The sequence below is a fragment of the Nicotiana sylvestris genome, chromosome 4, assembly GCF_000393655.2.
Source record: "Nicotiana sylvestris chromosome 4, ASM39365v2, whole genome shotgun sequence".
NCBI lineage: Eukaryota > Viridiplantae > Streptophyta > Magnoliopsida > Solanales > Solanaceae > Nicotiana > Nicotiana sylvestris.
In genome coordinates, this window is record NC_091060.1 from 73997313 (window position 1) to 74025165 (window position 27853).

Below are 27853 nucleotides of genomic sequence, written 5' to 3' on the forward strand. Positions count from 1 at the left end.
ATATTTTTCACTTTATTTTTTCTTTCTAATAAAATATTTTACTCTTTTTCAGTTTTTATTTTCTTCTCGTTTTTATAGTTATTTTTTTCTTTTTAAAATAATAATCCCTTACTCTTTTTCACTTTATTTTTTATTGTATTTCTTTATTTTCTTAAATTTGTGCGTTCGGGTAAATCTTTTAATCCAAAACATTTATCATTTTCTTGCTTTTTTATTTTTAATTTTATGTTTTTTTATTTTTTAATAAAATTTTAAATTTTGCACTCTCTTTATTTTTCTTTTTTTAACTTTCTTTTCTTTTTTATAGTTAATTTTCCTTTTATTTTTTATTTACTTTTGTTCTTTCAAGTTAATCCCTCACTCTTTTCACTTTAATATTCTTGTTATTTGTTGTAATTTTTTTTTATTTTATTCTTTCCAGTAAAATATCTACGCTCAAAATATTTGTACTCTTTTTCTCTCTTTTTTTAGCAAATATACCACTAAGTTGTATGCTTAGTGGTGGTTTTTTTCTATTACTAATGAAAATAAAATACAAAATACAAATAATGTCTGGAGGTCTCACAAAATGAAGGAAATTAAAACATGATAGTCCATCAATCCTATTACCAAAGTTAATGTAACGATCCGGGCTTTAGCATTTTATTAGGTGGTTTGAGACTTTGAATAGCTTCACATATATGTATTATGACTTGCATGTATGGTTGGTTTTAGTTTTCGAGCAGTTTGGGATTGATTTGGAAGAATGATTCTCGTTTTAGAAGCTTTAAGTTGGAAGAGTTGACCAAGGTAGACTTTTGGGTAAACGGACTCAATATCGGATTTTGATTATTCCGATAGGTTCGTATGATAATTTTAGACTTGTACGTATGTTCGGATATGGTTTCGGAGGTTCCTAGAAGAATTCGACACTATTTGTCGAAAGTTGGCAATTTGAATAACTTAAGAATTCAAAAGTTTGACCAAGAGTTGACTTTGATGTTATTGGACTCTAATTGGTATTTCGAGACTTTGATAGGTCTATAAGTTGAATTGAAATTGTGTACAAACTTTGAAAGTAATCCGAAGTGTTTAAGTATGATTCAAATAGTCTTTTGAAAGAATGATGATTTAACAACTTAAGAGAAATTATATTCGTTTTGCGCCTCGATTCTTTGTTGTGATATTCCCGTGGGTATTTTGAGGCTTTGAAAAAGTTTGAATGATGTATTTGTACTTGTCGATATGATTGTATGGGGTCCTAAGAAGCTCGGGTGTATTTCGGATTATTGGGTGAAAAACGAGTTATGTTAAAGATTTAAAGTTTGACCATGGTCAATATCGGATCAAGATGATGTCTTTTCAGCGTTTTGAGTGCGCGAGCAGGTTCATAGCGTGTTTTATGATCAAAATTCAGATATGGTTTGTGTCCGGAAGGTTCCGAATGAGTTTTGGATGCTAAAATGGAGATTTTCTTATTGCTGTTTTTCTTCCTGGCGTAAATAATTACGAAAATGCCGTTGAAATTATCAGATTTCTTTTAAAACTTCAAATCATTATATCTCCTTCATTTTAAGGTCAAATTCGGTGATTCAAGTTCTTGGGTGTAATCTTGAAAGGATCGTGTTGGAATTATCAATCGTAAGTTTCGGGATTATCTACGACCTAAATAGAGCTGGGATAGCCGTTGCATTTTTTTCTTGTTTCGGAATTTAGTTACTTTTTCTCACAAAGTTTTAGAGCTTGGTTTTGGGTGATTTTAAAGGGAATTTTTACTAATTGAATTGGGGTAAGTATTTTTTACTCGAATTTATTATTATTTCATGATTCGAACCTCGATTTTAATGTTTGATTAATAATTTGACTTGGAGAAATTGGAAATTTTAGTAAAAACTTTCTAAAATTTAAATTGATGGTTTGAAAGCCAATTTGAGGTTGAAATTGAATAATTTTGGCATGATTAGACTCGTATCGGAATGAATGTTCGAAATTTGTGAGTTTTGTCGGGTTCTGAGGTGCGGGCCCGGGGGTTGAATTTTTGTTTTCATTAAAAATCGAAGCTTTATTATTCGAAATTATTTTCTATGACTTTTATTTATGATATTAAGTTATTTTGGTTGGATTCAAGCCGTCCGAAGGTTGTTTCACACGGGAAAGACTTCTTAAAGTATTTATTTAGTTTCTTTGAGGTAAGTATCTTGCCTAACTTTGTGTGGGAGAACTACCTTTAGGATTTGGGTTGATTGTACTATTTGTGATATGAAAGTCATGTACGCAAGGTGACGAGTGGGTACACGTGCTACATGTGGTATTTGACCGATTTAGGCTATTTAGACTCTTTTCTTGCCTTTAATTGAATTGTCATAACATGTTATATTTTTCTATGTTAATTTACCCTTACATGTGTTAATCTATCCTTATATGCTTTATTTGACATTGTTAACACTTGCTCTATCTCTTACTTGTTATTTTGCTCTTAAACACTTTAGTTGAAGTTATTGCTTTCCTTATTATGTTATTAATTCTTTAACTGTTGAATAGCTTACTTGAAGTTGTTATTTCATGGAATACCTTCTTGTTGAGTTATTCGTGTTGAAGTTGTAAAAGTCATTATTACGTCGAGGCAAAGTTGTTAATTGTTGAGATATCTTTCTTGTTGAGCTATTCACCTTTATTTTGTTATTATTGAGATTATTATTCATATTGTGGTTGAGCCATGGGCTATATATTGTGAAAACTTTGGTACTGATGATTTTTGGCAAGTTTTGGCATATGGGCACTTGTGGTGCGAGTTGTTATTGTATTGTAATATTGATGCGCATGTGGATGTATAATAATATGGGTTAATGTGCATGCGACAGTATAAGGTGGAATTACTTGAAACCACGCGGCGATATTAGGTGGGCTAAAGTGTATGTAGCTATTTCGGAAAAAAATATTTTCAAAACTATCTAAATGTAAGGCTCACGTGGCGGTATAAGGAATATTGTGTATATGGCTCGTGAAATTTGATTTCGAGGCGGTACCTCAGTTGTGATTCTTATTGTACATTCTATGTTAGGACAACTTATTAATTTGAACTGTTATTGTTCTTCCTTCAATCATTCATCCGCATTTTAATTGTATTTGGTTATTTATTATTATCTTGGTATTGGAATGATTGTGGCTTCTTGTGGTCATGCGTTTTACGTGATTTGGTGTGTTGCTTTAACATGCCAATCTGTGCCTCCGCTATAATTTGGTAAATTGATTGTCATTGTGAATTTAATTATGTGGAGTCATTATATCATATTATGTTGAGTTGTTGGTAACATATGATTTAAATAATAGAATTATTGACATGCTTTATTCTATGTGTCTCTGAAGATAGAACTCACTGTCTCACTCGGTGCCTTATTATTCTAAATGGTTGTCACACTATCACTATAAGTTGGTTTTCAAATGATACTCATCACCTTGTTAGATGTTTACCTTACTTAAAATTGTTATCATGTCTTTCTTTAACAAATTCTATATTTAATTTGTTTGATTAACTGATGTTTTTCTTTATTTAAATATGACATTTTACTCAATTTTACCAATTTCTAAACTAACCCATATGATACTCTATTTTGTATAAATTATATTTTATTTTACTTTAATTGATTTTCAAAATAAACTGATTCTTTCATTTGATTCCTTATTTTATTCAAGATTGTTATTATGTTTATGGTGTTTAAATATAACTCTTGATCATTTTAATTGATATTTGTTATGGTTGTAATGTACATGATAGCTCGTGGGCCGTGTCGTGTGAATGTACTTGTTATTGTGGGCACGAGGTGCCATATGCATAAGATTTGGAAATTGTGGTCCATGATTTATGATTTATGAGGTGTGGTGCCTCGGGGTAAAACTTGTGTTAGGCTCATGCATTGGGAACAATTTGATTATCTAAGTTGTTATTAGTTCCTCCTTATTTGAGTTCATTCATGTATCATCGGTGTCCTGATTATGTTGCTTCTCTATTACCCGTTTACTACTTGCTGCCATTTGCGTTTCTATTATTCATTGTTGCTTGTAAATCAATAATCTTTCTGTCGTCAGCCTTACATTGATGTTCTTTCTATTGTCAGATTCATGCATATCTTGTACAGGTTTCTATATCTAGTAAGTGTCTTGACCTGGCCTCGTTAGGCTTGATACTTACTGGGTACCGTTGTGTTGTACTCATGTTATGCTTCTGTACATTTTTGTGCAGATCTAGGTATTTCTGATCGTGATATTGAGAATTTCATCTGCGCGGCGGATACTTCAAGGTATACCTACTTGACGCTCCAGGCCTCAAAGTCACCATCTTACTTTCTTATGCTACTGTTAAACCTTAAATCGAAACAACATAGTATTTAGAAATTCTAGTATATTTCAATAGAGCTTATGACTCCATACTACTAATTTTGGGAAATGTATAACTATTGGTCATTACAGTTATGTATGTTGTTTACTGGCTTATGATTTAATGATTAAATAGTTAAATTCTGTTATTAACTCAACATGTGTTAGGCGTACATAGTCTTAGAGACTAGGTGTCATTACGACATCCTAAGGTGGGAATTTGGGATCGTGACAAGTTGGTATCAGAGCTCTAGGTTCATAGGTTCTACGAGTCATAAGCAAGTTTAGTAGAGTCTTGTGGATCGGTACGAAGATGTCTGTACTTATCATCGAGAGGCTACAGAACTATTACGAAATTCCACTTCTTTCAGTCCTAATGTGCGACATTAATTTAGCTTGAAGCGTATATCTTATATTCCTTTACATACACTTGTATATGATTCTACACACTCGGTATCAGCTATGCACCAGTGGTTTGTGATGTTGCGGATAGGCTACGAGGGGGCCATGGATGCTCGATCATTGTCTCAACGTGTTGTCTAGAATGAGGACGGGGATGTATTAATTGATCTTTTAGTTGTTCATATGTAGAGTGCAACGGGTTCTAGTATCTGATTGGTGTTGTACGAGCTTATGAAGATTGGTATTGTAGGTCATCGTATGTTGTTTCCTATGGCTTCACGCCAAGTGGGGGAGTTTACTATTGATGATTAGATTGCATGGTCATGTGTCATATCAGTTTTGGCCTGAGGTATATATATGTGTTATTCAATCAAGTTTCTAGGCATGACTTAAACTAAGTAGATAGCAGCAGACAAACTAAAGTGTATAGGTTCATTAGAGATTAATCTAGTTACTTTGAGATATTATCTCATACAATGAAGTTCACAGATGTGATAAAATAGTTATGGGAGTTAACAGAAGGGTCTTACACTGATTTTCTAATGTTACATAATCACAGAAGACATATTAAAGAAGGAAACAGTTCAAGCATTGTAAAATACCATACTTAGATTAAGTGGCAGCCTTATACTTAACATCATGTATTCACATCCACTAGGGCCAGATATCAGATGAATCATACCAATAATACTAAGACAAACTAACATAACATACATGAGAGCTACATCAAAACACCAGAAGATTAAAACAACTACTGAGGTCATTTAAAAGTTCTTACGGAAGTTTAACAATATGAAGTTATTCCACGACATATTCATCAGGATTACCAGAACAACTAACTAGTACATGACCCTAATTTTAGAATATTAAGGACCTTATAGTTCTAAATTTCAGTGATCAGTCAAGAATTAATAACAAAACTGTAACGACCCGATTGGTCGTTTTGAGTATTTGCACTTCGCTCTCCAGTTCTCGGCATGACTATCCCCGTGCGATGTATTATGACTTATGTAAATCGTCGATTTTGGTTTTCAGGATAATTGGAATAGATTTGGAAGAACAATTCTCAGCTTGAAGCTTTAAATTTGAAAGGTTTGGCCAAGTTTTGACTTTTTAGTATTCGATCTTGGATTTGGATTTTTATGGTTTGGTTAGCTTCATTAGGTGATTTTGGACTTGGGAGAGCATCTAGAATGTATTTTGGAGGTCCGTGGTAGATTTAAGCTTGAATTGGCGAAATTGAAAATTTGGCTTTTTTCGGCCGGCAATGGAAATCTTGATATAGAGGTCAGAATGGAATTCCGGAAATTGGGGTAGGTCTGTTGTGCCATTTGGGATGTGTGTGCAATATTTCAGGTCATTCGGAGGTAATTTGATAGGTTTCAGCGTCGTTTGTGGAATTTGAAAGTTTATAAGTTCTTAGGCTTGAAACCGGGGTTGATTCGGTGTTTTGATGTTGTTTTGAGTGATTCGAAGGCTTGACGAAGGAATGATATTATGGGATGTGTTGGCATGTTTGGTTGAGGTCCTGGGGACCTCGGGTGAGTTTCGGGTGGTTAACGGATCATTTTGGACTTTGGAAAGGTAGCAGATTTTCTAGTGTTTTTGTTGGCGAGATTTGTTCTTCGCGTTCGCGAGGCAGGTATCGCATTTGCGAATAGTATATGGAGATTTAGGAAGAATTGGTCTTCGTGTTCGCGAAGTATGGGACACGTTCGCGAAGGGTTAGGAGCAGAGTGCATCGCGAATGCGAGATGAGTAACACGTTCGCGAAGAAGAGAAGAGGCAGTTGGGACCCCATTCATTTGGCCTACGCATTCGCGAGGGTGAGGTCGCGTTCGCATTGAGGAGTTTCCGTAAAGGTTCGCGTTCGCGAGAGGTATGTCGCGTTCGCGTAGAAAGGATTTCTGTTCAGAGGCAGTTTGTGCTTCGCGAACGCGAGAGGACAGTCGCGTTCGCGAAGAAGGAAATCTGGGCAGACAGTATTAATTTAAAAAATGAGGGTTTTGGTTCATAATCTCAAAATTCATGAGAGAGCTCGGGAGAAGGCAATTTTGGAGGGGACTTTCAGAGGATTAATTGGGGTAAGTGTTCTTCACTCAAATTTGGTTAAATCCTATGATTATGTCTTGATTTTTATCATTTAATTTGGGAATTTGGGGTGGAAATTAGGGGGAAATGGAAGAAAAATTAGAGAATTGAATTGGGGATTTGAAGGGCTATTTGAGGTCCGATTTCGATGTTCTTGATATGTATAGACTTGTGGGAGGATGAGGATTTTTGTAATGTGATTTTATCGAATTCCGAGACGTGGGCCCGGGGGCCGGGTTTGAGCAAATTCGAGATTTTTGGTCTAATTTGATAATTTTTGTATGGGTTTCATTCCATTAGCATATGTTGATGATAATATACTGATTTTGGTTAGAGACGGAGCATTTAGAGGCCGAATCGAGAGGCAAAAGCATCGCAAGTTTGAGTTTTGGCTTGGCTTGAGGTAACTCTGCCAAACTTGGTTCTGAGGGTTCGAAACCCCGAACTATGTGTTCTATGATTACTATTGAGGTGACACGATGCCAAGTGATGGTGTGTGGGCGTGCACCGTGAGAATTGCGGCCTGGATCATTCCATGGCACCGCTTAGTGGCTCTTTCTTGCTTATATCTGTGTTGTGATCATATGATTAAGTTAATGAGCAATAAATCATGCTAAATATCATGTTAAGTCTTCACGGCAATACTAATGAGACCCGAGTGGTCGTTTCTTGTTGTCATCTCATTACATTCATTGATATTCTGTACTCAGTCTGTCTCATGCATATCATATCATGTCTCAGTCTCAGTTATTATTATTTGGCACATCATATCATTGTTTCAAGCTGGTTTCATAGCATTGTGAGCTAGTGTGTGTGAGGTTGGAGAGTGTGGCCGAGAGCCTGGTTGTGAGTGATAGTTATGGGATCGGGCTGCACGTCGTAGCGAATTTTATATATATATATATGCCTTCGTTGCTTGTGTTAGCGCTTGGGCTGTAGGAGACCCTTCGGAGTCTCTCACATACCCCCAGTGAGTGTGGTTGATTATATTCAGGGATGGATCTTCCCTTGGTATGGAGATGGATCTTATCCATGAGGTTGGCTGGCCTGTTCCTCGGTATTGGAGACCGATGGTCTATGATGTGTATATATTTCGGGATGGATCTTCCCTGGGGCCTGTGAGCCATATACAGTACCGAGTGGTTGTGAGGTTGTTATCATTACTATTATCTGGAGATGGATCTTCTCCATATGCTAGAATGGCCTTCCTCATTATTGAATGATTGTTGTCAGAGATGTATATATTCCGGGATGCATCTTTCTTGGGTCGTACGAGCCATATACAATACTAACTGGACGAGCATTTGAGATTATAGACACATGAGGCACTCAGCATGGTGCATTTCATACAGCATGTGCACTGACATGTAGATGTAGCAGAGTTACACTTCTTTACCTGTTCATACTTACTCTATTTTACTGTTTGAGCTGTTATTTAATTGAAAGCATGCCTACGTTTCTGTACATTATTTCTATTATCCTTGAGGAAGTTGAGTTCGTCATTACCTATCAGTCCAAAGGTTGGACTTGTTACTTACTGAGTTGGTGTACTCACGTTATCCCCTGCACCTCATGTGCAGATTCAGGCACTTTGGATCCAGTGGCAGTGGTTGATCGGGGCTTCTGACTTATGAGGTTATTGAGGTATCTGCACAGCGTTCGTAGGCCTTGGCTCTCCACCTTACATTCCAGTTGTATTTTAGTTGTTCCCTTAGACATTATATTAGATTATGTGTTTTCCTTAGACGTTCATGCACTTAGTGACACCCCGATTTTGGGCTGAATTGCATCTATTCTTGGAATTTCTTATGTTTCAAATAGTTCTTTAAATTATTAAAAGCTTCCGTAAATGTTTTTCAAACTTATTATTATCGTGTTGATTGTTAACTTGAGGCTGGCCTAGTTTCACGATAGGCGCCATCACGGCGGATCGGGTTTTCGGTCATGATAAGTTGGTATCAAAGCCTAGGTTACATAAATCTCACGAGTCATGAGGGGGTTTAGTAGAGTCTCGTGGATCGGTACAGAGACGTCTATACTTATCTTTGAGAGGCTGCAGAACCTTTAGGAAATAAACTTCACATTCTTGAATTCCTATCGTGCGACATTGATTCAACTTGAAATGCAACTCTTTAAATTCCTCCCACGCATTCGTGTGCGCACATGAGCGCTCGGTCAGCTGTGCATCGACCGCTTGTGATTCCCTGAATGAGGGGAAAGATGTGATTTCTGTATGTTGATGTTGGACCAGTCTGGAGGAATTGAGGCCGGGCTTTGTCTATAGCTTGAGCACTGAGTTGTTAATTGTGTGAGCATGTGTTTTTGGATTTATATGGTTGGTAGTGTCCCTATTAGTAGGAGTAATGGACAGATGGCTATGTGATGAGCATGATGTGACTGCAAGATGTGTTCATATGATTTGAATGTAATGAGAAGGGTTTTCTTGAGGCTAGAAAGAACTATTTGGTGCTTGATTTCCATCGTGATTTGATGTATAGCCCGAGTTAGGGTGTATTAAATGATCTTTTCATATTGCTAGTTAGGGAGTGAGGTGGATTTTATGTCGCGATTTGAGTTCAAACTCAGGAAGATTTGGTGATTGTGTGATGTTTATGGCGGTGGAAGGGTATAAAAAGGAGTTAGTTTGAGGTGGAGTAGGTGGGTTATCTCATGCAGAGTGTTCTGAAGTTGTGTGATCCCTATGTTATTTGTTGAAAGTCCTTTTTTACCAGTGAATTATATGTGCTGCAATTTGAGTTTGGATCGCGTATGAGAGTTGTCTTGACTGTTACGAGGATGAATGTGAGACTTTCAGATGATTTGAAGTATTAGATGGTTTGTATTGCACGAGCTTATAAAGGATTTAGTTAAACCTCACTACAGTATTATGGCAGTAATAGAGTACAGGCATCGTGATTGTTTGGGTGTTTTGGCCTATGGCTTTGAGCTAAGTGGGGGAGTTTGCTATTGATAAGTTGATTACGTGGCTAAATATCGTATCGGTTTCAGTTTGAGGTATACAGGCGAATCAGTTGTGGCTTACTGGGGTTGAGATCGAGGATGGCTTGAGTAAAGGAAAAGTAGGATAAGGGTTGTGTTATGCTTTGTGGGTATATGAGGAACGTTGGATGAATTAGTTTTTATTGTAAAGGATGTAACGGGTATGGAGTCAAATATCACTCGGTTGCTTAGAAGGATGGGTTACTTCTATAGGTGTTGCTGATGGGGCACAGGTCGTTCAGTTTGTTTGATCAGTTTAATTGAAACTTGAGTAGAGTGGATGACTCCCAAGAATGGTTTTAATGGATTCAAGATTTATATATAAAATTAGAGATCTCCAGGAGGTGTATTTGGACAGAAATTGAGGTTGGCATTGTAGGGTATCAAGACTCGTGGCATTTCTATATCATTATGGATTCTACACATCAGTATCAGGAAGGTGAAGGTAATGACTTTAGATTCTCAGGAAGTCTCTTTAGGGTAAGTATTTTGAATGTGGTAATTTGGGAATATTTAAGAGAGTATTCATCCGCAGATGAGCCTTAGACGGTGTAGTTTTATGTTTGAGTCTCGTGTGGTGAGTTTGGTTGAGGATTTCGGTATTATGGCAAAAGGAAGTATCAATTTGAAGGTAATTTAGAAGGAACTTGGATAACTAGGACAGCTGGGTAGTAGGTCGGATCGACATGGTAAGGGATATGATTAGTTCTTTGGGTGCTTATGGGGTAATAAATTTCTACAGGTGTTTCGTTGTGACGACTCGGCCAATCGTCCCATGAGTTACCGCTCAGTTTCCCCGCATTTATGTTTCTTATTGCTTTGTTTATCGGTTCTATGTATGATCGGGTTGGTTGGCTCGGGTTTAGAAAGGTTTTGGTAAGGTTTGAGACACTTAGTCTCCTTTGAGGAAGCTTAAGTTGGAAAAGTCAACCGGATGTTGACTTATGTGTTAGAGGGATCAGATGTGAATTTCGATGGTTCGGATAGCTTCGGGAGGTGATTTGAGACTTACGAGCGTGATCAGAATGTGTTTTAGAGGTCTGGAGTAGATTTAGGCTTGAATTGGTGAAATTGGTATTTTGGCATTTTCCGGTTGATAGTTGAGAATTTGATATAGGTGTCGGAATAGAATCTAGGAGTTGTAGTAGGTCCGTTGTGTCATTTGGGATGTGTGTACAAAATTTGAGGTCATTCGGACGTGGTTTGGTAGACTTTTTGATCAAAAGCGAAATTCGGAAGATTTTGGAAACTTAGGCTTGAATCTGACGTGTTTTGGTTCATTCGATGTTGTTTGAGGTGTTTTGAAGATTGGTATAAGTTTGGATGGTGGTATAGGACTTATTGGCATAAGATTGACGAAAGGATTGAATTTGGAATTGGCAGCTGAAGTGTGGGAACTGCTGTCATAACCGCATCTGCGGTTGGGAGGCCGCAGGTGCGACCCCTACATATGCGGAAATGAGTCGCAGAAGCGGAAAGCGCCAAGGTGAGCTGGAGCCGAAGAAGCGGCTATGTAGGCGCACCTGCAGTAGCGCAGGTGCGGGAATTTCTTCGCAGATGAGGCGCCTGGGATCTTAAGTGAAAACCACAGAAGCGGTTCATGGACCGCAAAAACGGTACCGCAGGAGCGGGATTTTGACCGCGAGTGGGAAATCCCTGGGCCAGAAGGTATAAAAGCATTCCTTCGCGATTTTTGAGTTATTTTTCACCATTTCAAGTCGGTTTTGGAGTTTTTTGAGAGATTTTGAAGAGGGAATCAAGGGATATCATCTAGAGGTAAGATTTTTGAGTCTAATAATCGATCCTATGGCATTATTTCACTGATTTGGCCTAAGATTAATGGGAATTAAGGGTCAAAAAAATTGGAAAACTAGGGCTTGATATTGGAAACCTTGACTTGAGGATTTGAGAGGTCATTTGTGGTGGAATTTTGGGACTTTTGATATGTATGAACTCGTGGGGAGATAAGGAATCTATTGATGTAAATTTTATCAAATTTCGAGACATGGGCCCGGGGGCCAGGTTTTGGTTAATTTCGGAATTTATGTTGTAAATTGATTATTTTCGCATGGGCTTCGTTCCCTTAGCATATTTTGACGTAGTGATTCTGATTTTGGATAGATTCGACGCGAGTGGAGGCCGATTCGAGGGGCAAAGGCGTCGTGGGCTAGAGTTTGGACCGGATTGAGGTGAGTAATGGTTTTAAATGTTGTCTTGAGGGTATGAAACCCCGGATTACACATCGTTGTGCTATATGGAGGTGATGCACACGCTTGATGACGAGCGTGGGGTCGTGCACCATTGGGGTTTGTGACTTAGTCCATCCCGAATGATTGTTTTACTGCGTATTTGACTGAAAACTGTTTGCTATCATCATATTTTGGGCTAAATGCTGTATTTGGGCCTCCTGCCAACTATTTGAACCCTTAGGGAATTTTTACTGATATTTCCTCACTTTTTTGACTTTATACTTGTAGTTAGACATGCTGTATTCAATTGTTTTCATAACTCAGCCATGTTTACTCTGTTCTAAAACATTAAATGATATTCTAAATGATAATTCAAGCTGACCATCATGTTTTACTGTTGCCCGAGTGGCTTATGAGATTCTAACTGATTAAGGCCGAGGTCCTGTGTTGTGAGCATACACTGATTTATGATTATGAGGCCGAGGGTCTGAGATTGTACGCCATGAGGTGGCTTGTTGCTATGAGGCCGAGAGCCTACTGATTATGCCACGAGATGGATTGATATAGCGCTTGAGCCGTAAGGGGCCCCTCCAGGAGTCTACACACCCTCAGTGAGCTCGGGTAGCCATTGTGATATGAGATATAGACTGAGGGGCTGTGTTGTTCCATGATATTGCCCGAGGGGCGGATTTTTATGTGTTTATCTGTTCTAGCTGCCTTTCATTTAATTGTTAAACTGTCAAAAAAGTGTTTTAAAGAAGCTTCTTCTGAACTAAGTGCTTTTACATGTTTTCACTATTTCAATGTTTTTACTAGTTTTATACTGCTTCTTTATAGTATGTTGATGTGCTTTTACGTGATTTCTTATTGCTCAGTCTTCATTTATTATTATTACTCACTGAGTTGGAGTACACTTTACTCCCTGCACCTTGTGTGCAGATTCAGGCGCTTCGGGTCTTGCTAGTGAGTGTTGACTTCTTCCAGGTCAGACAGATTCGGAGATTCACTAGGTAGATGCTCGGCATCCGCAGCCCAGTGCTTCTCCCCCTATCTTATTTACTATGTTTTAGTTCTGTAATAGACTATGTAGATTTTTCTTGTCTTTACTCGGATAGTAGATGCTCATGACTGGAGACACCCTGATGTCGGGCTATGTCTATTCCTCAATTGTACGGTTACACCTTATTTTGGGATTTTTATTATGCTAAAGACTTAATTCGTATTATTTTAATTGCTTAAAATGAATTGGCAGTGTGTCGGCTGGCCTTGTCTTCTCGAGAGGTTCCATCACGATCGGGTTTGGGTTTAGGGTCGTGACAAGTTGGTATCAAAGCCTAGGTTACATAGGTCTCACGAGTCATGGGAAGGTTTAGTAGAGTCTCGCAGATTGGTACGGAGATGTCTGTATTTGTCCTCGAGAGGCTGTAGAACCTTTAGGAAAAACTTCATATTCTTGAAATTCTTGTCGTGCGAATCTGTTGATCCGAGTACTAAACTTCTGTTATTCTATTCTCTCACAGATGGTGAGGACATGCACTACCGGTCAGGATGGACGACCACAAGTACCACCAACTTTGGTCATTAGAGGCTGAGGACGCGGTTGTGGTCGTGGTAGGGGCAGGGGTGTGGCCCGCATAGTAGCTAGGGCAGCACCTGCAGATCCACTGGCAGCCCGGTTCCGGATCAGATCCCAGTTGTGGATGCTCCAGCAGCACTAGCTCAGGCACCAGTTGTGCCCATTATGATTTCGGGTCTTCATGAGGCCTTGGCTCAGATTCTATCAGTATGCACTGGCCTAGCTCAGGCGGTTTCAGTTACTACAGCCACCGATACTTCTCATGCCGGGGGAGGCACTCAGACTCCCGCCACTCGCACACCTGAGCAGGTCGTGCAGGGACTTTAGACACCGAGGGCACATCCAGCCCAGCCCATTGCAGCTGCTCAGGACTATGTAGCTCCTGCCATGCCAGAGGACGAGCAGTGCAAATTGGAGAGGTTTGGTAGACTTTAGCCTCCGACTTTCAGTGGTGCAGAGGGAGAGGATGCCCAGGGTTTCTTTGATAAGTGTTAGAGGATGCTTCGTACAACGGGTATTCTGGAGACCAGCAGGGTCGCTTTCACTACTTTTTAGTTTTCTGGAGCTGCCTTCACTTGGTGGGAGCCTTTTTAAGAGTCGTAGACCTGTTGGTGTAGAACCCCTTACCTAGTAGCAGTTCTCTGTTATCTTTTTGGAGAAGTATGTGCCGCAGTCTCGCAGAGAGGAGCTTGATGACGTCCAAATCCACTACTAAAAAGTAAATGGACACAGTCGCATGGAATATAATTTACCCAACTATGAGTCGGGGTCGAATCCCACAGAGAACAATATGTAGGCAATTAGGAATGTAAGAGAATTGTCACTTATCGTGCAATGTCAAACACTTAGAACTGGTTTAGAAAATGTTTTATATCTAAATGCGGAAATGTAAACTAACCTAGAAAGCAAGTAAAATGATCTATGGCTACATATATGAATGCATCGGAAATTACACTCAAGTAACGATCCAATGTATTTCACGATTTTACAAATATGAGCGAGTTTATGTTAATTAGCCACGGATAATAATTCTTAATTAGCTTCTTCCGAAGGCTAACAAGACTTCCTAATTGAATTATCCCTAAAACAATTAAGAGATTAAGCACACCCGGAATGGCTACAAGTAGTTCAATCCTATCCCTAGGTAGAATCTATAAAATGAGGGTTAAAACCTCAAGTTCTTATTAATTAATCTTTCCCAACCCCAAATTATCTTTCCCAAAATTAATTCGGAGTTAATGGGCGAGTCCTAGGATTAGCTAATCCCTTTGGAAACATTAAAGAACAAAAATAATTAAAGTAACAATAACTCACTTCATAAAAGGATAAAAATCATTCAATACATAAGCACAACAAAGTATTTAATCTACACTTTAAGCAAGAATATTTCCATAAACAAGATTCAAGTGTTGGATAAAATACTACACACTTATATATACAATACAAAGCAATGAAATGAAGAAAGCAATATAAATGGGTAAGAAATTCTCAACAAAAAGCTTCAAATCTTCAAGATCAAAGTGTGTGTGCAAAGCCCTAGCTTCAAGACTTGTTCTCTCTAGTCTCTTGGCACTCAAAATAAGCCAAAAATTCTCTAAAATATCTACTAGGACGAGTATAAAAATGGTTTGGGGTTGAAAACATGTGAAATGCCTAATTTGTCCAGGTCTGATGCCCGTTGACCGCATCTGCGGATGAATTCTGGCAGATGCGGAAATCCCATCGCAGAAGCGAAATGCCAATTAAATGCTGTCACTGCAGATGCGGTTTGTCGCGCCCCCTTTTTCTTGCGAAATCAGGTTTATGACATTCGAGAGGACAACTCGTTCCCTTTTGGGATTTGGGTTTGGATTGAAGAGTCGCCACCTAATGATTAAAGTGCATTAGGACACTAAGAAGGATTTTGATTTAGAAAACAATAGATTAGGTAAGGGCTAGAAATTATCTCGAGGGGAAGGTGTTAGGCACCCCTCGAGATCCACTAGTGTGGTTCCCGGCCATGCTGCAATTGTGACTTTAAGTGCGAACAACAAATAGACACGTAAGGGTTTCCAATACAAAGAGGGTTTTCATATAATGGTTGTAAGTAGTTGAAGTTGAGAGAAAATAGAGAAAAGCTGAAGTTGAAGTAGTTAAAAGAGTTCTGAAAATAAAGCAAACAAGTAAGAAAAAAGGAGGGGGGTCCTAGGTTTACAAATAATATGGATCACATCAATACAATACCCGATAATCACTCCTCAGAAGAGGAGTTACACGTGGTATTAGCGCACCGGTCATCATATCTATATCTACCCTTTACCACCCCATTAAGGTATTAAAGCGCGGAATGGTTTCGTTACTTATTGCATCCTATTACCCGCCCCGATCCTATCAGGCCCGGAGGCATTTGGGACTACTAGTCCTAAAGGGAAGGGAGATTTGGGCTTCTGGGTTTAAAAGGACAAAATCTAAGGCGACAATCAAAAACACGTAGAGCAGTTATAGGGAAACATATAACAGTTAAAGGCTCAAACAAGCCTCCTCAACTTAAATACTGAGTGTTTAACATGTCTTGCACATACTGATTATGGTCTAATTAAATTTAAAAGGGTGAGGTAGACTGATTTATTACATACTTCAGATAAGAAATCCGAATCAGACCTACCTGCTGGTTGTAATTAACGAAGTCTTATTCAGCTAGCTAATTTACCTTATGGCTTGCTTAGGTGAAACCTATAGGCATGATATCTATTAATGCAAAAGTATACTGATTCTAGAAAAGAGGACTTATTAGTTACAGAAAACATAAGTTCTACAAATATTAAGCAATGTTACTACTGATTTTTAGACTTATAAGCTAGATGGACGTTTGGTTGATTACTCCTATAGGCATGCTTTCTAGGCATTATTGATTTTTAAACGTTTATAGAAGTGTAGAAGTCCTATAGGCATGGTATCTAAAATGTTGATTATTATTTAAACCTATAAACCGTTTGTCTAGTGATAGATGCATATGCAGAATTCAGGAAGTCCTATAGGCATGTTATCTATATGATATGCAGCGTTCGGGAATGCAGAACTTATAGACATGTTTTCTATATAAAATGCAGATCCTATAGACATAGAATCTATATGAAATGCAGAAACCTATAGACATGATTTCTATGAAATGCAGAAGTGCAAAAACCTATAGACATGGTTTCTACATATGAAATGCAGAAGCGACAGCTGTAAGCAGGATATGAGTGCAAAAATATAACAACTCCCTATGAACATGATATATACCCCTTTTGCATGCATGATTGACCCTTCCCTTTTCACTAAAAACCCCATAAGTTATTACAAATTATTACAGGCCGAGAAAATGAAAAAAAATTACATTAGAAACTTAAAATTCCAACCAAGGAGAGCCTGATTCAGACTTCTGTCTGAAGCATGAAGTAAACCAACTCCGAAGATCAAATTTCCAAAGCCTTTCTCTTATTTAGGATGTGTCAGAGTTCCCTAAGAGTCTCAAGTGGACTCCGGGCAGTGCTTACACCCAAATATATTGCAGAATTGAGTTATAGTGCAGTGTGGAAGGGCCAACCCTCGAATGTCCAAGTTCAGAGGGAACTCAAGGTCCCAAAGCAAGGTTCATAGGAGGGGGGCAGAACTTAGAATCTAAAAGAGAGTGTAAGTGCAGAGAGGGGATTCTAGGGGGAAGCGAAGACAAGCTAGTGGTCATACCTAGCAATTGGAGTGCCGGCACACCCCAACTAGCTTGTTAGCCATATTGTTTGGGAGTTAGGATCCCCTAAGGGATCAAGTCCAGACATGAGTAACAACTTGGATGTTGCCATTTTCTGAACTTCAACTCAAACACATAGAAGGGGACATGGGTGCACGGATTCACAGTAGAAACATATGCTAATTAACATTAAACATAGGCAGTAAAGCAGACAGGGGTGTAGAAGCTGTAAAATAAACACATTGGGATGAGGCTGAAAATCAAAGTAGAACATACCAGTTTCAGGGAAATAAGAATAGAAAGCAGTAGTCTTGTGGAGCCAAAGTGCAAGCAAATATTCAGAATGCTATGATTAGAGAACTATTATACTTGAGTAGTGTAAAAGTGTTAAATTGAGAGTCTGTTGTGAGAAAGGAGTCGTGCCCCTTTTATAGTGTAGAAGGCAAGCAGAATAAGGTAGGAGAATAGTTTTAAAATCAATTACAAAAGTTCCCCTTTAATTGAGGGATTTTGATATCAAACGGGTAAAATAATTAAGGAAAGGGATTGATCAAAACCTTTTCCAAAGCAGTACAAGAAGGGTAAATGCACAGAGATTTATTTAAGGCAAAAGTCTGGTAGCACATGGTTTGTGCAAATAAGGAAAGGAAATCAATTAACAACCAGCAAATCACAAAGTCTAAATTTTGGTATGAATGAATCCAGTCAGAAAAGATGAGGAAAGGTTTTACTTAAGGAAGATCAGTAACAATCAATCAAACCTAAAAAAGGATTCTGAATCAATCATAAGTTGGAACACCTTTTCGGAAGAAAGAATTCATCACACATATAACAACATACAACCATGCTTAAGCACGAAGAGCCGTCATGCTAATCAGAAGAGTCTAGCATAGAAGAGAAAGTTCAGAGTCATAAACAAAGAAATTCAAACTTAGTTCACAGAATCAAGATGAGTCTGAGAGAGTCAAGGGTTCCAAAATAGATCTCTAGTCCAAACACAAGATCAAAACTCGCCAAAACCCCCAAATTCTAGGGTTTCCCAACTCGAATCAGACACAGAGACGAGGAGGCAAATAATTGAAATAGCCTCAGAGGTCTCTTTCAGAGACTCATGAGAAAACAAACAACTAAAATAGGGAGTTTGAAGCAACAGAGTGAAGAAACTGATTCGAAGCATAGTGAGAGTAGAGGGAACATGTTTAAGAAAAATATTTTAGAAGGGACTTAAACAGGGTTCAGAAAAAAAAGATAGATAGTATAGCATTTAAGAAAATAGTATAAGAAACATGTTTAAAGGGAACTCAAATAAAGATCCAGTAAAAGGCAAACAAAGAACTTAAGAACTCAGTAGGAAATACATACAGTATGAGAACACAAAATACCAGAAAAGTATATCAACAAGATATATAGGAAAACACAACAGGATGAACATGCGAGCATGGTGTAGACACACAATAGAAAGACAAGGCACATAAGAACATATATAGTAGAAAAAAACATAAGAAAGTAGTAGAAGCACATGCGTGACAAATACACACAAAGAAAAAGGAACAGAAAAGTCAGAGAAACATTTTGAACTTTTCAGAAACCCTAAATCGAAGAGAAGTAATTTTTGAAAGAAAAATTGGGGGAAATGTTTAAGAACTCAAGTAGAGCACAGATATAGAACCGATTTAAGAAAAAATAAGAGAAAACCTCGATTAGCTAGGATTTCAGAGGAACCCTAAAGCGAGAAAGGCTTGGAAAAGGTCCAATCTGAGTTGGATAAGTCAGACATAGGCTCATAATGCTTGGATACGCTGGAGCAAGGCCAGAGGGGCCATAGAACCTTGAATCGGAGAAGATCTGAACGGACACCATCGAGGTCAGACCTCGAAACTTCGAACACCAAGCGTTTAAGAGCGGAGGGAGGTGAGTATAGGCCATCCATGGCCTGAGAGGCCATAGATTCTGGTGAGATTGAGGTTGAAAATGGTAGAAGACGATAAGGGTTTCAAGAACCTTCGAGAGAGTTTGAGAGAGGGAGGGTATTCAGAGGCGGCTCTTTGAGTGGAATGAGCTAGGGTTAGGGGTGTGGGTGAATTAAAAAGGAAAGGAATGATCGTGGTCGTTGATCAAAATGATCAACGGCCTGAATTAAAATAGAAGGTCGGTCGGGTTAAATTGTTTGGGTCGGGGGCGGGTTGGATTAAAATTGGGTTGGCCCGTTAGGGGTTTGAAATTGGGTCAATTAGGGGGATCAATTTGGGCTATAATTGAAATAAAATGGGGCCAGATTATAAATAGTCAGTTTTTTCCTTTTTATTTTATGAAAATAGTAAAACAACTTCTGAAAATAAATTAAAGGTACAGAGTCAATTAATAATATATAAATATTAATTTAAAAATATTGGAACCAATTTCATAATTATAAAATGCTATTAATCTTAAAATAGGCTAAAATTGCAATTATATGCAATTTAGCTTTTAAAATACCAAATAAATTTGTAAAAAATGTATAAAACTTATTTTGGTATAAATATGAGAATAAAGTAAGTTATTCACCAAAAATGATAATTTTGTTAATATTTATTGGTTTTTGTACTGCTAAAATGGGCAATAAATTTGTTTAAAAATCTTTTAGAAATTAGGAAAATTATTGAAATACTTGGACATACTTATATATGCATATGTATGCTATTTTGAAAGTATTTGCATGTAAAAATACATAGGGAAAAATTGGGTATCAACATCTGCCCCTCTTTACCCGGGAATGATGAAACAGTTGTCAGGTAAAGATATGATGGCCAATTTGATCGAACGAAACGGTTTGAAGAACTTGACCGGGATCTGGTTCCTGAGCTGCGTATATATCCCTAGTTTTATAGGAACCAAGCCATATGTAGTTCAGGATCCGTCAGCGGAATATGCCGATGGAGATTTCTTCAAAGACGGACGCGATATTTAGGTTAGGATGAATGGCAAAGTCTAACAGGGCTGCGGGAACTGGACCGAGATCGCTCCTGTTGCGACGGCTGTTGCTAGCCGGTTTACCTGCAAATAAGCAACATAAGTGTATGTTGTGTGAAAAATTAAACATGATGCAAGTTCCCATCGGACCATGAATGCTGTCTTTGGACGGTTAGGATGACGTCCTCAGACCATGACGTCCTGGGCCATGAAGCGTATGATAAGGATTCGCAGGCCATGAAATGATATTCTCGGGCTATGAGAATGATGCCTCCGAACCATGATGCCTTTGAATAATGATATGCAAAAGATAAAAGGGGTCCTCAAGCCATGAAATGGCGTTCTCGGGCTATGAAAGTGGTGCCTCTGAACAATGACGCCTTTGGACAATTTGGCAATCTTTCAGCCCATGAGATGCAATAGGTGGCGGTTTTTCAGCCAATGAAATGCAATTAGTGGCGATCTTTCAGCCGATGCAAGGTATAAATGAAGCGGCAATATTTCAGCCAAGCAGATGTAAATAAAGCGGTGATCTTTCAGCGATGCAAGGTATAAATGAAGTGGCGATAAAGTGGCAATCTTTCAGCCGATGCAAGGTATAAATGAAGAGGCAATATTTCAGCCATGCAGATGTTAATAAAGTGGCGATCTTTCAGCCGATGTAGGATATAAATAAAGTGGCGATATTTCAGTCATGCAAGATGTAAATGAAGTGGCGATCTTTCAGCCATGCAAGATGTAAATAAAGTGGCGATCTTTCAGCCATGTAGATGGAGGTAGAGCTTAACCTCGGAAGGCAGAATGGTAGCCTTATGCAATGCAGGGAATGCAGATGGAGATAGAGCTTAGTCTTGGAAGGTAGAATGGTAGCCTTATGCAATGCAGAGAATGCAGATGGAGATAGAGCTTAGTCTCGGAAGGCAGAATGATAGCCTTATGCAATGCAGAGAATGTAGATGGAGGTAGAGCTTAACCTCGGAAGGTAGAATGGTAGCCTTATTCAATGCAGAGAATGCAGATGGAGACAGAGCTTAGTCTCGGAAGGCATAATGGTAGCCTTATACAATGCAGAGAATGCAGATGGAGGTAGAGCATAATCTCAGAAGGCAGAATGGTAGCCTTATGCAGGAAGTAAAATGGCAAATTGCAATACAGTTTTCTTAGCTGATAGCGGATTGCGATATTGCGACTGCTGGGGATACTATGTCTGCTGAGGACACTGCGTACGGATAACAGCTGTGAGTAAGTGCAACGGTTCTGAGAGTAGTATTTCCGAGTAATGTGAGTCTTGTGAGTGTATAGTATATTTGATGATTTTGCAACTCAAGTGCCTGTATCCAAAGAAAATCGTAAAATTTGTAAAGGGGGGAGGTTAGTTCGTATTCCCGTTGGCTTTGCTTGACTTGCTCGGCTCTGTTCCGGTGATACTGTGCGCATCATTGGGGTATCATTGCTAAACAAAGCAACTTTGGTAACAGACATGCATGATTTAGTAAAAACATATAACATAAATACATAATCGAGAATAGTTTTCCTTAGATGAACCTACGACTGCGACGTCGTTCAAGACATCACAACTTCTCTTGCTCCGGAATTTTGAGGGTCCTCCTCAAAATTCTGCCCCAGTTTACTGGGCTGTTGCTTCTGACGACTGTTAATGATAAATGGCTGGAATTGACTTTGGAATTTTGAGGGTCCTCCTCAAAATTCTGCCCCAGTTTCCAATAGCGAGGAAATGGAAATTTTATTGCATTGTGACCGAACCATAGGGCTGCCTACGTATCCCCTCTTAAACGGGAATCAGGTCAGGCATAGTTCAAGTTACATCATAAAGGAAAGCATAAAGGTTACATATAGTATCGCTTCACTGCATCTGAATTGATTGGCTTCGGCCAAACTTCTCCATCCATTTCTGCAAGTATGAGGGCTCCTCCTGTTAGAACCCGGTGGAACATGTACAGACCCTGCCAGTTGGTAGAGAAATCCCCTTTGGCCTCATCCTGATGCGGAAAAATCTTCTTTAACACTAGCTGCCCCGATGTGAACTATCTCGGCTTGACTCTTTTGTTGAAGGCTCTAGACATTCTGTTCTGATAAAGCTGACCATGGCAAACTGTGTTCATTCTTTTTCCATCTATAAGAGCTAGCTGCTCATAACGACTCTTCACCCATTTTGCGTTGTCGAGTTCTGATTCCTGTATGATCCTCAAGGAAGGAATTTCTACCTCGGCAAGAATGACCGCCTCTATACCATAAACCAGCATATAGGGAGTCACCTCGGTTGATGTGCAGACTGTGGTACGATACCCCAATAAAGCAAATGATAACTTCTCGTGCCACTGCTTATGCTTCTTTATCATTTTCCTTAATATCTTCTTGATATTCTTATTGGCGGCCTCTACAGCTCCGTTCATCTGAGGTCTGTAGGTTGTAGAATTCTTGTGTTTGATCCTGAAGGTTTCACATATGGCTTTCATCAAATCACTGTTGATATTGGAACCATTATCAGTAATGATTGATTCTAGAATTCCGAACCGACAAATGATACGGTCGCGGACAAAGTCTGCTACAACTTTCTTAGTCACTACCTTGTACGATGCTGCTTCAACCCATTTGGTGAAATAATCAATTTCCACTAGGATGAACCCGTGACCATTTGATGCGGCAGGTTCGATTGGTACGATAACATCTATTCCCCAAGCGGCGAATGACCATGGTGAGCTTTTTGTATTAAGCTCGTTTGGAGGCACCTTTATCATATTTGCATGTATCTAACAGCGGTGATACTTCCAGACATACTGGATGCAGTCCGTTTCCATAGTCATCCAAAAATAACCAGCTCGGAGTATCTTCTTGGCTAAGACAAAGCCATTCATATGTGGCCCACAGGTCCCAACATGGATTTCTTCTAGTAATTTAGATGCTTCCTTTGTGTCGACACACCTTAGTAATCCTAAATCAGGAGTCCTCCTGTACAGGATTCCCTCGCTGTGAAAGAAATTGTTGGATAACCTCTAAGCGTGCACTTTTGAATAGCCTTTGCGAGCTGTGGGTATTCCCCTTTTGCCAAGTATTCCTCGATATCATGAAACCAAGGCTTTTCGTCTGCTTCTTCTTCGACATGAGCACAGTAAGCTGGTTGATCATTGATCTTTACCAGAATGGGATTAATAAAGTTCTTATTTGGATGGTGTATCATGGATGATAGGTTAGCCAATGCATCGGCAAATTCATTCTGGACCCTGGGGACATGCTGGAATTTTGTCTTTGTGAACCTCTTTCTCAACTCCTGCACATGATGTAGATAAGGGAGTATCTTGGAGTTCTTGGTCGCCCGTTCTTCTCAGACCAGGCGAATATGTCCTCATATTCCCTTAGAAATTCTGCGTATTCCTCTTTTTCTGACGGTGACAAATGAACACTGATGCGCGTTTCTTTGACATTTTCTGGATCTTCCAAGTTAACAATCTCAGTCTCGTCCAGATTGGACTTAGGTCTATTCTCAAAATTTTCTACCTCTTTAACAATCTCTTCTGGTATATCATCTTCCTCTGAATCTATATCCATTTGTTGCGTTGTCTCGTTGCATGTCACAGTCATCGGTTCATCAAGATAAGTAATAGTAATACTATATAAATAAAGTAAATGAGAGAAGGTAATAAGAGTAAGATTTATAAGAAACTGAAGTGCTTTGATAAATTTCATAACTGTTTTGAACATTGGATCTCTTATTTTTTTTTTTAAAATGCGAAAAGAAAGTTAACTAGTGAAAATAAAAAATAATGCATGATGCTTTGTTTAGCCTTGCTACCCCGAAGCTTTCCGGGCTCTGGTGGTTCTGACGGTCCAATTGTTGAGGCATGCTCCTCGGCTTACGGCTTGTATAGAAGGGCCTTCCTCCCCCTCCATCTCGAAAATGACACAACAATCCATGTCATCGTCTTCCAGGAACAAATTCCTCATCGCTACCAGTGCTTCCTTTTCTTCCGACCTATTTATGACATCGGCTGGCTGGAAAGTCTGTTCCAAATGGGGTATCGGATGCTCTAGTGGGTAGTAAGGACTGCGCCATGGTGGAGACCAGTTGTTGAGCTCTTCCCAAGTGTACTCGTATCCCGACTGAAAGTGGTGTCATGTTTCTTCAGATTGATAGGTTTGGTGATTCCTTGGAGGTTCTTGCCAAGTCCCTTGCCAGGTTCATATCCGCTCCAGTTCAATATGCTTTCAATTTTGTTGGCCCACAATTTGTCCTTATCAACGGCGTTGACTCGCTCGATGTGGTGGTAGGTTTCCCCGCCTATATTTCTTATACCTCCGATCGCTGGGATGGTTTGGCGACTGTATATGGGATTGCTACCATCGCTGTGAATGATCACCTCTTGGTGATTCCACTCAAACTTCATTGCCTGATGTAGGATCGATGCTACAGCCCCAGAGGCATGAATCCAAGGCCGTCCCAAAAGCAATTGTAAGATGCTAGCACGTCTATTACTTGAAAATCAACATCAAACCAAGCAGACCCCATTTGCAGACATAAGCTAATTTCCCCAATAATGGACCTTTGGGAACCGTCGAAAAGTTTGACATTGATGGCCCCATCCTTGATCTCATGCAGGCTCTTTCCCAATGTTCTGACTGTTACTAATGGACAAATATTGAGGCTGGACCCTCTGTCAATTAGGATTCTGGTGATGAAATAATCCTCGCACTGCACAGTGATGTGCAACGCCTTGTTGTGACTCAACCCTTCTGGCGGCAACACATCCTCATGAAAAGTGATCTTGTGACTCTCCAATACCTACCCTACCATGTTTTCCATTTCTCCTCCAGTGATGTTGCTCAGTACATATGCCTCACTCAGCACCTTTAACAGAGCATTCTTATGTGCATCAGAGCTTTTCAACAAAGCTAGGATAAAGATCTATGCCGGTGTTTTGTTCAACTGATCAATGACTGAGTACTCCTTTGCTTGTATCTTCCTCCAGAGATTATCAGGCCCGGTTTCAGTGATGGTCAGCCAACCAGAGGCCTGCTTGCTTGGCTCAGTCAAATGTTCCGGAGTATAGACCCTACTGGTTCTTGTCATACCCCGTGCGACAACAGTTTCCCCGAACTTGGCTTTCCCTTTTCTTCTTGTCTCGGCTGTGTAATCCCATGGTATGGCCTTTGTGTGGAATGGTGTTATAGCTGACATTGCTACCAAAATGGGCACTTTTACTCTGAGCAGAATGTGTACTTTGGAAGGTAACACAACAACTTCAAATGGTACAGGTGCGTTTGCCGGAGACCCAAATTCGACCTCAATTGGTGTTGGCGTCTTTGTGGGAGGTGGTGCTTCAAAATCAAGTGGTACAGACATGTTTACCTTGGTATCCCCGAAAGGCTGAGTCTGGACTACAATTGGATTGAGGGTGACTATTGGCTTCTTTGGTTGGTCACCTTCTGTGATTAAACCGATCGATCCTTTGGGATCCCAATCATCCTCTATTTCAATCATGTGTACACCTCCACCCTCATTGTCTAGCAGAGGGTTGTTGCGGACGTTCAGAGTAGGCTCCTTTGCTACAATGATCTTATTATCTATCAGAGTTTGGATCTTATCTTTTAGAGAGCGGCATTCATCAATGGTATGTCCCTTCATGCCGGAATGGTATGCACATTATTTATTTGGATTGACCCACTGAGAAGGGTTTTCAGGGGTTATAGCAGGGATAGGGGTGACATAACCAGCAGCTTTGAGCCTTTTATACAGCTGGTCGATCGGCTCAGCAATGGCGGTATACTGTTTGGGGGGTCTGCGGTCGAAATTTGGTCAAGGTCTAGGAAAGTTTTGGCGAGTGGGAGGCGATTGATAGTGAGAGGGTTGAGTATTGTAGGCTTGGTAGACATGTGCAGGTTGGGAATATCTGGGTGAAGTAGGCTGATATGTGGGCGGTGGAGGTGATGGGTAAGTAGGAGGTGGAGCTTGGTAAGAGGGCGAGGGTGCTTGGTAATTTGGGGTAGGTTGATATGTGAGTGGAGGCATCGGGTAGGCTTGGTATTTGATAGGGGACTTGGTTTTCTGTGCAACCATCACGACGCTCACGTCCCTTTTCATGGTCGTTCCACCAGACTGTAGAGCCTTGTTGGTAGCCTGCAAAGCCTCAAAGTTTGTGACCATACCACTTTTGATGCCTTCCTCGATCCTCTCACCTAGCTTGATAATGTCGGAGAATTTCTGGCCTTTAATCAGCATCAACCTTTCATAGTACTGCGGGTCTTGAGCTCGGACGAAAAACCTGTTCATTTGTTCCTCTTCTAAAGCCGGTCTGACCTTAGAAGCTTCTGATCTCCAGCGAGTAGCATACTTGCGGAATGTCTCTGTGGGTTTCTTCTTTAGGTTCTGGATGTAGAACACATCGGGCGCATTTTCTGTGTTGAACCTGAACCTATCCATAAAATCGGACGTCATACTTACCCAGTTCGACCACTTCTTCGGATCTTGAATAATGTACCAAGATAGAGCATCTCCCTTTAGACTCCTCATAAAAAGTTTCATGCGGATCCTTTCGTCCTTTCCTACTCCGACCAGCTTGTCGCAGTATGCTCTCAAATGAACTCTCGGATCTCCTGTACCATCAAACATCTCGAACTTCGGAGGTTTGTACCCCTCAGGCATTTCAACATCGGGTTGTATGCAGATATCTTCATAGTTTAGTCTCTAAATTCCTTTGCTTTCTTCGACGCCCTGAATTCGGCTAGTTAACTTCTTAAGCTCTTCAACCAGACTCCTGATGAGTGAGTCTTTATCATCAGACTCGGATGTGCTTGAAATGGGTTGGGTGGAGTGTGTCATGGTTTCCACATAGATGGGGGAGTTATGTTGAGTGTGGAGATGGTCTTTTATGGGGTTCAGCGGTTCAGGGATAAGCATTGGAGTGTTATTGGAAGTGTGGCAAGTATTGCAGTGATGATAGGGAGCGGGATGGTTTTGTGGTTTCAGAATGTTTTGTGGAGGTGTAGGGTTCTTAGCGTTAGAAAAATTGACATCTGGGGTGGTGAGGGAAAATGATAAGCTCGCCAAGTTCCGGACCTGATCAAGTTCCTCCTAAAATTTCAACAGTTTCTGCTCGAGTTGGAACACACTTTCTTTGGAGACCTGAGCACTATGAGTGACCTCTACCCGTTCAGTTGAGTTCTCCTTTTTGGTATTGTTCAAATCTTCCATCTTTCTTTTGTTCCTACTTCTGATAGGACTAGGAGGAGGAGTGGATGCAGGGCCCTTTGATCTTGTGGAATATGATGACGATGCTAGCGTGTACGAACTAACCTTTGGGGAGGGGAGTAAATAAACAAAAAGTAAAAATAAAAAGGTAACAAGTTAGTGGGGATTATAAGAAAGTGTTGCGATTTTAAACACATAGTGCAAGAATGTAAATCGCGTCCTAATTTGGGAGCCTCGTTATGCCCGAGGTAGGCAAAGCGACAACTTGATTTGGAGAATTTGGAATGCTAAATGCCTCATTTTATTGATAAAAAGTAGACGAATCCCAAAATGACACTAAATAACAAGGAATAAAATGTCACTAGTGGCCATTGGCCTTA